The following is a 10,155-nucleotide window of genomic DNA, read 5'->3' as shown; positions in this document are numbered from 1 at the left end:
GACCCCAATCTTTTGAACGGTAGCATAAGAATATTTTGAAAATAAATACAGAACGCAGAAGAGGAGAGGATTAAAAACTAGAGTACTAATGGTCAATAGTGAATTGTAAATAGGAATTGGGTTTCAGTTCATCATATGTTAGAATCTGTGGAATGTCACTTCTGAACTCATGTGCCAGGTTTTCATTGGTCTGTACATTGAGTCGAGAGCAGGATACTTGTTATTTGGCTATTGGCCAAGTTGTACTGTAAGGACTTCTGATTGGGCAACCCCAGGCTAGGGTGGGGGGTTATAAATGGCATCATGTTCCTTTGTTCAGTGGGAAAAAGCTGAGGACAGGGGAGACTGAACATCTACCTTCCAGCACAACATCTTGATTTGTCCTATCTGAATAAACCTATTTTTCTCCCCCTGATTTGCGTTGGAGTTTGTGTTATTGAAGAATAACATAAATTACTAACAGTAGTGTACCTAAAAACTCTATAATTAAAAATAAAAAATTAATGAATGAAGAGATCCCAGTAGAGGGAGACGGGCTCAATTCCAACATCCATATTAGCATACCACCGGTGTGCATACCACTACTTGAACAATTCAAATGTTTACTGTCACGTGTCCTTGGGTATCTTGAACAATGCTTCAAGTTGTTATTATGTAAGTGATTTGCTACTGTACTGTAAATAAGAATCATTTAGGCTCCTTTTTGAATGCCGGTCAAGATATTAATAAACCACTCAAATAAAATACAGACTCAAGATTTCATCTTTACCCACAATGGCCGTCATTAAGGGCATGTGGGGCAGAGCTTGTTTTGAATGTTATTTTGGCATTAATGCTTGTCACATATCAGTTTGCAAACAATGTAAAAAAAAAAAAATACGTACATTTTATAATTTAGTTAATAAAGCTGCGTATGAACAAGGTCTCTTTTTTTGCTATCTTTAGAAAGGCAGCACCAAAATACAGGTGTTTCAGCCTAGCTCAGTGCTTTCTGTGGTAGTGAGGCATCCAGCGGACAATACAGAGCGTAGGGGTTGGTAATGTTCTCTAGTTGCGCCGTGATTGGCTCAGTGTTCTGTCACTCATGGGGACACAAAGTCACCGCAAAATCTACAGGGAGAGCTCGAAAATTCAAGCCCCTTGGGTGCTGCCATAGAGTTACATTTGAAGTGCCCATCCAAGAAGGCTCAAGGTCATTGACCATAGCTAAAATGACATCAAATCACGTTATATCGACATTAGCTTTGATTGGACAGATCATGTTAACATCATACTTTCAAAATCCTAGCTAGCAGTCATCATCATGAATAAAGTCGACAATCTACTGGCAGTCCAGCATGACTTCTGCTGCGCTGAAAACAACTTGAAACTCAGAACTGGGAAATCTCAGACTTCAGTGAGTTCAAGACAACTGGGAACTCTGAAAAAAACGAGCTCCAACTTGGAAAATACGTTTTGAACGGTCATCCAACTCTGAATTGCAAGTCGGGAACTCTAGCCTCTTTCTAGAGCTCCGACCTGAAGATCTGGTCAATTTTCCACTCAGAATTTAGCCTACTGTTCTGACTTGGTGGTACATATGTAGCCTATAACCTGTTTTAGAGAAATGTAATTATCAAATATTGTAAGAGCTTTCCTTGTCTGCTTATATGCCCCTTTATTTATCCTACGGTTCTAACTTGGTGTACAGGGAGAGCACTGTAAGAAAGGCCCATGTTCTGAATTCTGTTGCTGTCCATTTAAGAAGTGCTGAACAAATAGTTATATTGACTACGTCCAGACTAGCTCGCTCATTAATGTCTTAATCAAAATTACGGATTGCCTCCTATCCTCTCGTCATCGCTGATGCCATAGTTTGTACATCTCAATTGTCAGTAGAAACAACATTTGTTTAAGCAAGTCAGCCATATCAGCAAAGGCAAAAAATGAGGCTGAATGAACTGTTTCGCTGCCAGACAAGGCTCCGCTGATAGCCAGGTCTAACAGTGGTAAGGTGTTGGGACTGCTGTTGGTACAGCTTTATATAGACCCCAACAGTTTGTGGCCTCCCTTTGTCACCATTTAATGTATTGTTGGGGAGTAGCTTTGCTGGCATGCATCAAAATATATTTTTTTGATTTTGCCCCACCAAGATTTCACCTAGACGATGAAAACCAGATGTTTATGTAACTGCGGTTTGTTTGCCACACATCTGTGCTCTATTAGCTAAGAAGCCTCTTTGTACCTGGCCAACTAACTGCTTGATTGCCTGTTGTCCATCTGAATCTTGACCCTGAATAGTGGGTAAGAGCTGCTTAATATGTACGATGCCACACACAGACAGCTTTGGCTTCCACAGGGTTATGTGCTGTTGTCTTCTAGTAATTATCCTTTCGGATCAGATATGCTGTTTCAATTGGCATTGTTTTTCTGTTAACAGGTGGAAGAATTTCAGCATTAGTAAACGGGGACTACAGATGTAGATGAGCTGTTAACATACATTATGTTTTTGCTGTACTGTACATTTTCCCTATCCAAATAAACGTATAAATAAAAGTGGATGCTTTATGCAGGTATTCCCAAACTGGGGTACGCACAATGCTGTCGGGGGTCCGCCAAATAAAAATGTGATTCACATTTTAAATAAAAAATAAAATCTTCACATTTTCATAGAGTCATTTATATTTTCCAACGGGGCTATACATTTGGGTGAGGTTTCTTTCTCGCCTAAGTAGCCTCGTTTCACTGCCAAAAATAAAATTCAACCATCTAGTGTTCAGCGAAATAACAACACAATGTCAAATACAGGTAGCCTAGTTGAATAATTAACATCCAATCACATTAACCGTTACTCTCTCACAGGAATTCCACTAACGGTCCGTATATAGCCAAACTCATTCCGTTTGCTCGAAAATTGATAAATGGTTTTAAAAAAAAGGAATCCCGCGTCCATAGAGACACATACCAGCTCTACTAGTAGTACTGCTACAACCAGCAGTACTACACATGCACCTGTCGACAATACAAGTTGTTCTGCTTCCATGAGCACATCCAATGCTAGCATCAGTAATTCTACATTTGTGGTTAGCCCCGCTAGCATGGACACTGACAGTTGTGAATCTGATGCAGCTGAAGAGCTACTGTCCCCTTACACGGGAACACACCGAACAACAGACAGGGATGTTGGACCATCGAAGAGGCGCAAATATGATGAGAACTACATTGATTTGGGGTTCACTTATATTGGGAGTAGTGCCTTGCCACAGTGTGTTATAAGTGCAAAAGTACTATCTCACAACTCAATGAAACCTTCACTCTTGCGCAAACATTTGGAAACAAAACATGGCAATTTGAAAAATAAGCCACAGGAGTTTTTGGCGCAATAATTAAGATGACCTTTGGGTAGTAAGACTTGTATAAAAGCAACAGATAACATTAATAAGAAGGGGCTAGAAGCATCTTATATGGTAAGTGGCTAGGACAGGCAAGCCCCATGCTATTGTGGAAGGCTTCATTCTTCCTGGCTGGGACAATGCTGGGGGAAAGGCCAAAAAAACAATACAGACAATGCCTTCATCAAACAACAGTTTCATGACAGATCAGTGACAAGATCAGTGACATGGCAGGAGATGTTTTTAAACAATTACTGCTTTGCATACCAGCCAGTGAATTCTATGCGTTACCACTGCATGAGTCAACAGACTTGGCGGGCCTGGCACAGCTCCTGGTATATGTTACGTTTACGGGGGGTCAATTAAGGAAGATATCCTCTTCTGGAAACCAGGACAACAGGAAAGGATATTTTTAAAGAACTGGACAGCTTTGGACAGCATCAAATGGACTTTGGTGGTCAAGATGTGTTGGTATCTGTACTGATGGCGCAAAAACCATGACAGGGAGACATAGTGGAGTTGTAACACGCATGCAAGCAGTTGCTCCCGACGCCACTTGGGTCCACTGCAGCATCCACCGAGAGGCTCTTGCTGCCAAGGGAATGACTAACAGCTTGAAAGACGTTTTGGACACCACTGAAAATGGTTAACTTTGTTAAAGCAAGGCCCCTGAACTCTCGTGTATTTTCTGCACTATGCATTGATATGGGCAAAGACCATGTAACGCTTTTACAACATACAGAAGTGCGCTGGTTATCAAGGGGCAAAGTATTGACATATTTTTTTTAATTGAGAGAAGGGCTTAAAGTTTTCTTTAATGACCATAATTTTCACTCGTCTGACCACTTGCATGATGACGAGTTTCTGACACGACTGACCTATCTGGGTGATGTTTTTTCTCGCCTGAATGATCTGAATCTAGGATTACAGGGAGTAATATGTCAAGCCACTGCCTGTACTGTACATGTCAATGTTGTTCTTCTCAATGACCAAGACATTACAATTCTGCATTGAAACATTGTAAAGAGCATTGCATCTTACTTATTGTGAACTTGATGCCACGGCCTGCCTCCAAAATGCTAGATAGTCGGTCCGTGCCAGTGGGAGGGCTTTTTTAACTCTATATCCCATCTGGCATACCCCAAGTGTACAGATTATTCCAAGCTTCTACCAGTGATCTAGAAATCTGCTTTCTTGAATATCAACAATGTAAACAAACAAGGCACAGCTATAAGCAGGAGCAGGACCGTTATTTAATTGTTGAATCACAGATATACAGTACATTTTAATAGTTACCTAAAAATAAAATTATATATACTATACTTCTGGTTGAATAAGGCTTGTACTCCTTGCACCCTAGCCTTGTCAAACCCTTAAACTGACTGTGAAGCTGCATGCTTGCCTAGATGTAACAATAAAAGAGGCCCAGTGCTGTATGAGTGTGTTTAAAAGCATTATAAATGTACAGATGTAGGAGTCAGTTTGCTACAGCAGGAAAATAATTGTGCAGTAACAGGAAATATGAATTGTTATGTAGATTATAATACATTTACATGTTGTTGTTTTTTTACATCTTCTCTCCTTGTTCGGGTGGCATTCGGCAGTCGACGTCACCGGCTTTCTAGTCGCTACCGATCCATGTTTCATTTTCGTTTGGTTTTGTCTTCATTATACACACCTGATTTCTATTACATTAATTATGTTCCTCATTTAACCCTCTGGCTTCCCTCTCTGTTTTCTGCGTTATTGTTTATCATGTGGGTTCGTGTTCTTGTGCTTTGGATTTTTGTGTTTTCCGTGTTGGAATATTTTTCTTCATTTTTGAAGAACTGTCGGACTATACTCATCTCTGTGTCCTGTGCCTGACTCTACCTCTCCATTCACCAACACCCTCACATCCTGGCCCTCAACAAATTCCTTTCTCCTCCCAGATGACCTTCCAACTCGATAACAAAACATTATGTAAAAATAGACAAGATAAATAATAAATTAAATTAATGTCAAAACAAATACAGTATCTAAAAATATTTATAGAAAAAGACTGCAAACCATAAGAAAAATGCCTGTTCTTTGTATCTTAAATCTGTATCTCAAATCTAACTCCAACTATCAAATCCAAATCCATTATTTTTTTGAGGTAAAAGTTTCAAAATGTCATGACTTACTATTGTGACCCTATATATTGCCACCGTTGATTTCAACCTTCTTCAGTAAACTTAGACTTTTAATGCCTTCAGGATCTCTTTCAACTCCTGATCTCCTGCCAGTAGTTTGCCTGCCTCCTCACTGTAATGGGGTTTTGTGTCAGGTGGTAATGCCTGCAATTTAACCTGTGTACCTTCCATAACTCCTGACATACAACAGAAAACATGACAATATCAGTGACACTGTTTTATCTATCTATTGTTTTATTTATCTATTCTATCAGGGCATTACAACAACATAACATTTACTTGTTGAAACAATGTAAAAAATATGTGTCAGATGGAGACAGTAGACTTTAGAATTTGTTGTTACACCCCCAAAAGTTCTGAAGGGAAACCCTGTGATAATTCATCTAAATATAATAATTAACCTACATCAAAGACACACTGATTGAGAAATGTATACAGTCCACAATACCTGAATGCCCGCCTTGCTTTTGCAATTTAACAGGTAATTAAAGCCAAACCTGACCTCCCGGGTGGCGCCGCACTACTGTCACTACAGACCTAGGTTCGGTCCCAGGCTGTATCACAACCGGCTGTGATCTGGAGGCCCATAGGGCGGCGCACAATTGGCCCAATGTCGTCCGGGTTAGGGGAGGGTTTAGCCGGGGGGGCTTTACTCTTTTACTCCTTGTGGTGGGCCGGGCTTTTGCAGGTTGACCTCGGTCGTCAGTTGAAGGGTGTTTCCTCCGACACATTGGTGCGGCTGGCTTACGGGTTAAGCAGGCGGGTGTTAAAAAGCGCTGTTTGGCGGGTCATGTTTTGGAGGATGCATGACTTGACATTCACCTCCCGAGCCCGTTGGGGAGTTGTAGCGATGAGACAAGATTGAAAAAGGGGGTAAAATACCAAAAAAGTGCCAAACCTGCACAAACTTTTTGCTTTATGGTGGTCTCTCATAAACAGTTTGTAAGCTGACACATAAACAGTTTTGTAGAGCTTCGTTTTATGAGGGACAGCTTGACCCTGGGCCAATTTTCTTCTTTCATTCCCTAACCAATTCTAGAGGAAACATTAGGAAGGCAACACAATAGTAAAGAATACTGCATCACATTGTAATTGTACGTAATACTTTATTAAAAGGTTAGACAAAAATATTGCTCCACAAACTCAGCTTTTTATCTTGCAGATGATTGAAAAAGGAGCCCTTCTATACAACGAATGATCTATATTGAATCCAATAGCCCGACAACAATGGATGAAGGAATACTTCCTTGTTCCATAGCGGCATTTGTTTTGGGAATAATGGCACACGTAACACATCACAGGACATTCAACACTTCACTTAAATACAACATAACTATCACAGAAAGTATACTGTAAGTGGTGGGTTACGGTTTAGTCATCCTGGATTTAGGAACCTGATGCTGGTTGATATGAATGACTTGAGTGCCCTGTTTGTTCTACAGAGTGGGGATTTGAACCTTCGACCTGACAGCAGCCGTTAGTACTGGTCATACTGGTGTGTCTTAGTAAAATTGTTTGGATTTATGGATGGTTCTTCATTCCTAGAGTGATGGGATGCTTTGAGACTTGACCCTGCCAAACCATGCCACTCAAGGAAGCAGGTTAGGATGCTTTCAATGAATGTCTTATATAAAAGGGGAATCATCAGTAAGGCCACAGGAAGTAGTCCTAAACCAAATGTTTTGCCCAGAACCCAGGTAGATATTACAAAAACACAGAACCATTTCTTATGTTCACAGAATATAAAACAGAACATTAATGACCCTCACCACCACCACACTCTCTGACAGTCCAGTTCAGGTGGCTGCCTCAGCCAGCAGAGGCAACCCTCTCCTGGTCATTCCCTGGTCAAATAAGGCTTTCAAAACCTCTCTTTGATCAGGAAAAATGTACGATCTTCTTTGTCCTAAGAACAGAAGGACACTTGTTAAGACATATCCTAATCCAATGTCATAAATGGATCAGTGTACTTACCACAGACTTCATATGAGAAGTGGGCCATAATCAGCTAAGAAATCACTAAGGCATAATACGAGATGACGCGCAAGGTAAACCCCATAGTAGATGATACTGACTTCACATTATTCATATCCAGGATGCAATAAGGCATGTTACAGTATAAGCTTTGTGCCTTTAGCCATGAACACACTAAGAACCTACTCCACTGATTATTGCTGGGACTTACTAGTGAGGCTGTTTCCATGATATGTCGGCTGATGCGGTACACTATTGTCATGTTACTGTGTGGTAATTGTAATGTTGATTTTGCTTCTGTTTCCAAATCATTGTCTAACAATGGGCTGTAAAATCAGAACAAGCTTAACCAAGAACATATACATGTACCAGGAATTTGACCTGGTGACATGGTGCTGATATACATATTACAAAATGCTCATGTATCCAAGGATACTGTGCTGGAGTATGGTGATGTTCAGCTTGTCAGTTAGAGAAAGAGCTTGAGCGAGTTATCTTGCCACCCTGCTCCCCAGCTCTACCCTCACGTTGTTTGGCCGTGGATGCTGACTTTAATGCCATGTAGATAGGAAGCCATCATTTTACTCCTCAAAGACATGAGTGATCCATCACACCCCTTTCACGACCTCCCTCCACTCAGCGTCACGCCCTGGCCATAGAGGTAATTTCCTTCCAACAGCCGTTACACTCAGAGAGCACTGACAGTTGACATCTTCTCAGTTCTACCTGCTAGGACAAAGCCATTCCCACTATGTCCTACATTATGCTATCAGACTTTGCACATCGTCATCTGCACATCTATCACTCCAGTGTTAATCTGCTAAATTGTAATGACTTTGCTACTATGGCCTATTTATTGCCTTACCTCTTCATGGCACTTTTTTTTTCTATTGTGTTATTGACTGTACGCTTGTTTATTCCATGTTTAACTCTGTTGTTGTTTGTGTCGCACTGCTTTGCTTTATCTTGACCAGGTCGCAGTTGTAAATGAGAACTTGGCGAAATAAAAAATAAAACGACTCTATACTGGTAGAGATACATGTCTACATGATTCTATGATATATTCAAATACATTTGTATTGGTTGCATACACATATTTAGCAGATGTTATTGCGAGTGTAGTGAAATGTTTCGCAACAGTGCTACAGCAGCTAACAATACACACAAATCTAGAAGCAAAAGAATGGAATTAAGAAATCTATAAATATTAGGATGCGCATTGTCGGAGTGGCATTGACTAGAATACAGTGTATACATATGAAATGAGTAAAACAGTATGTAAACATTAAAGCGACCAGTGATTCCATGATATGTACATAGGGCAGCAGCCTCTACGGTGTAGGGTTGAGTAACCGGGTAGTAGTCGACTAGTGAAAGTCACTAAGTTCAGGGTACTGGGTAGTGATGGCTAATTAACAATCTGATGGCCTTGAGATAGAAGCTGTTTTCCAGTCTCTAGGTCCCAGTTTTGATGCACCTGTACTGACCTCGCCTTCTGGATGATAGCGGAGTGAACAGGCCGTGGCTCTGGTGGTTGATGTCCTTGATGATCTTTTTGGCTTTCCTGTGACATCGGGTGCTGAAGGTGGAATGGAGGGCAGGCAGTGTGTCCCCGGTGATGCGTTTGGCAGACCGCACCATCCTCTGGAGAGCCCTGCGGTTGTGGGCGGTGCAGTTGCCGTACCAGGCGGTGATATCTGTAAAAGTTTGTGAGGGTCTTAGGGGCCAAGAGTAATTTCTTCAGCCTCCTGAGGTTGAAGAGGCGCTGATGCGCCTTCTTCGCCACACTGTCTATGAGGGTGGACCATTTTAGATTGTCAGTGATGTGTACGCAGAGGAACTTGAAGCTTTTCACCATCTCCACTGCGGTCTCGTCGATGGAGGCGTGCTCCCTCTGCTGTCTCCTGAAGTCCACTATCAGCTCTTTTGTTTTGTTGACATTGAGGGAGAGGTTATTTTCCTGGCACAGCTGTATAATGTCAGTTTTTCAATTTATTTTTACTGTTCTATATTATATTGTCTCTTGTAATTCAAGAGTAAATGCTATTCACACTGTGCCCTAAAATGTTCTACTTGTCTACTAATAAATTCAAACTCAAACCTTGTGAGAGTTTTTTTCTATCATGCTGTACCAAAAGCAATTGCCACCAACTCTGATTGTGTGGCAGTAAAGAGTCTTGCTGCGACCAGCGTAACAGACCAATCTAAAGACACTACACACAGATGAAATGGGAGACCACGACCAGTACATAATTGCTTTTGATCTTTCCTGTGAGCAGTGGCAGTCTTTCTGAATTCATAAAGTAGAATCTTGGTCGGCCATTGGTCAACGACCAATTAGTGAGACTGCTCTCTACACAAAAACAAAACTGAAACTATAGAAGTGCAAATGAGCCGTTGTGGGGCAGTCAGCCCACAAAAGCCTGGGACTTGGTTGGAGGCAGTACAGGGTCGTATTCAATAGGCACCAAACAGAATGAAAATGGACTGAAACTGCAAGGGACTACTTGAACTTGTCCTATAAGAAACGCTTGTTTTTAGTTTTACATTGAAAAAGGAAATTCTGCTGTGGTCCGCACCAATAAACACGACCTTGTACTTACATAGATGTCAACAGATCTACCTAACTCTCATCC

This window comes from Oncorhynchus mykiss, chromosome 22 (assembly GCF_013265735.2).
Source record: "Oncorhynchus mykiss isolate Arlee chromosome 22, USDA_OmykA_1.1, whole genome shotgun sequence".
Lineage (NCBI taxonomy): Eukaryota > Metazoa > Chordata > Actinopteri > Salmoniformes > Salmonidae > Oncorhynchus > Oncorhynchus mykiss.
This window is presented reverse-complemented; position numbering follows the sequence as displayed.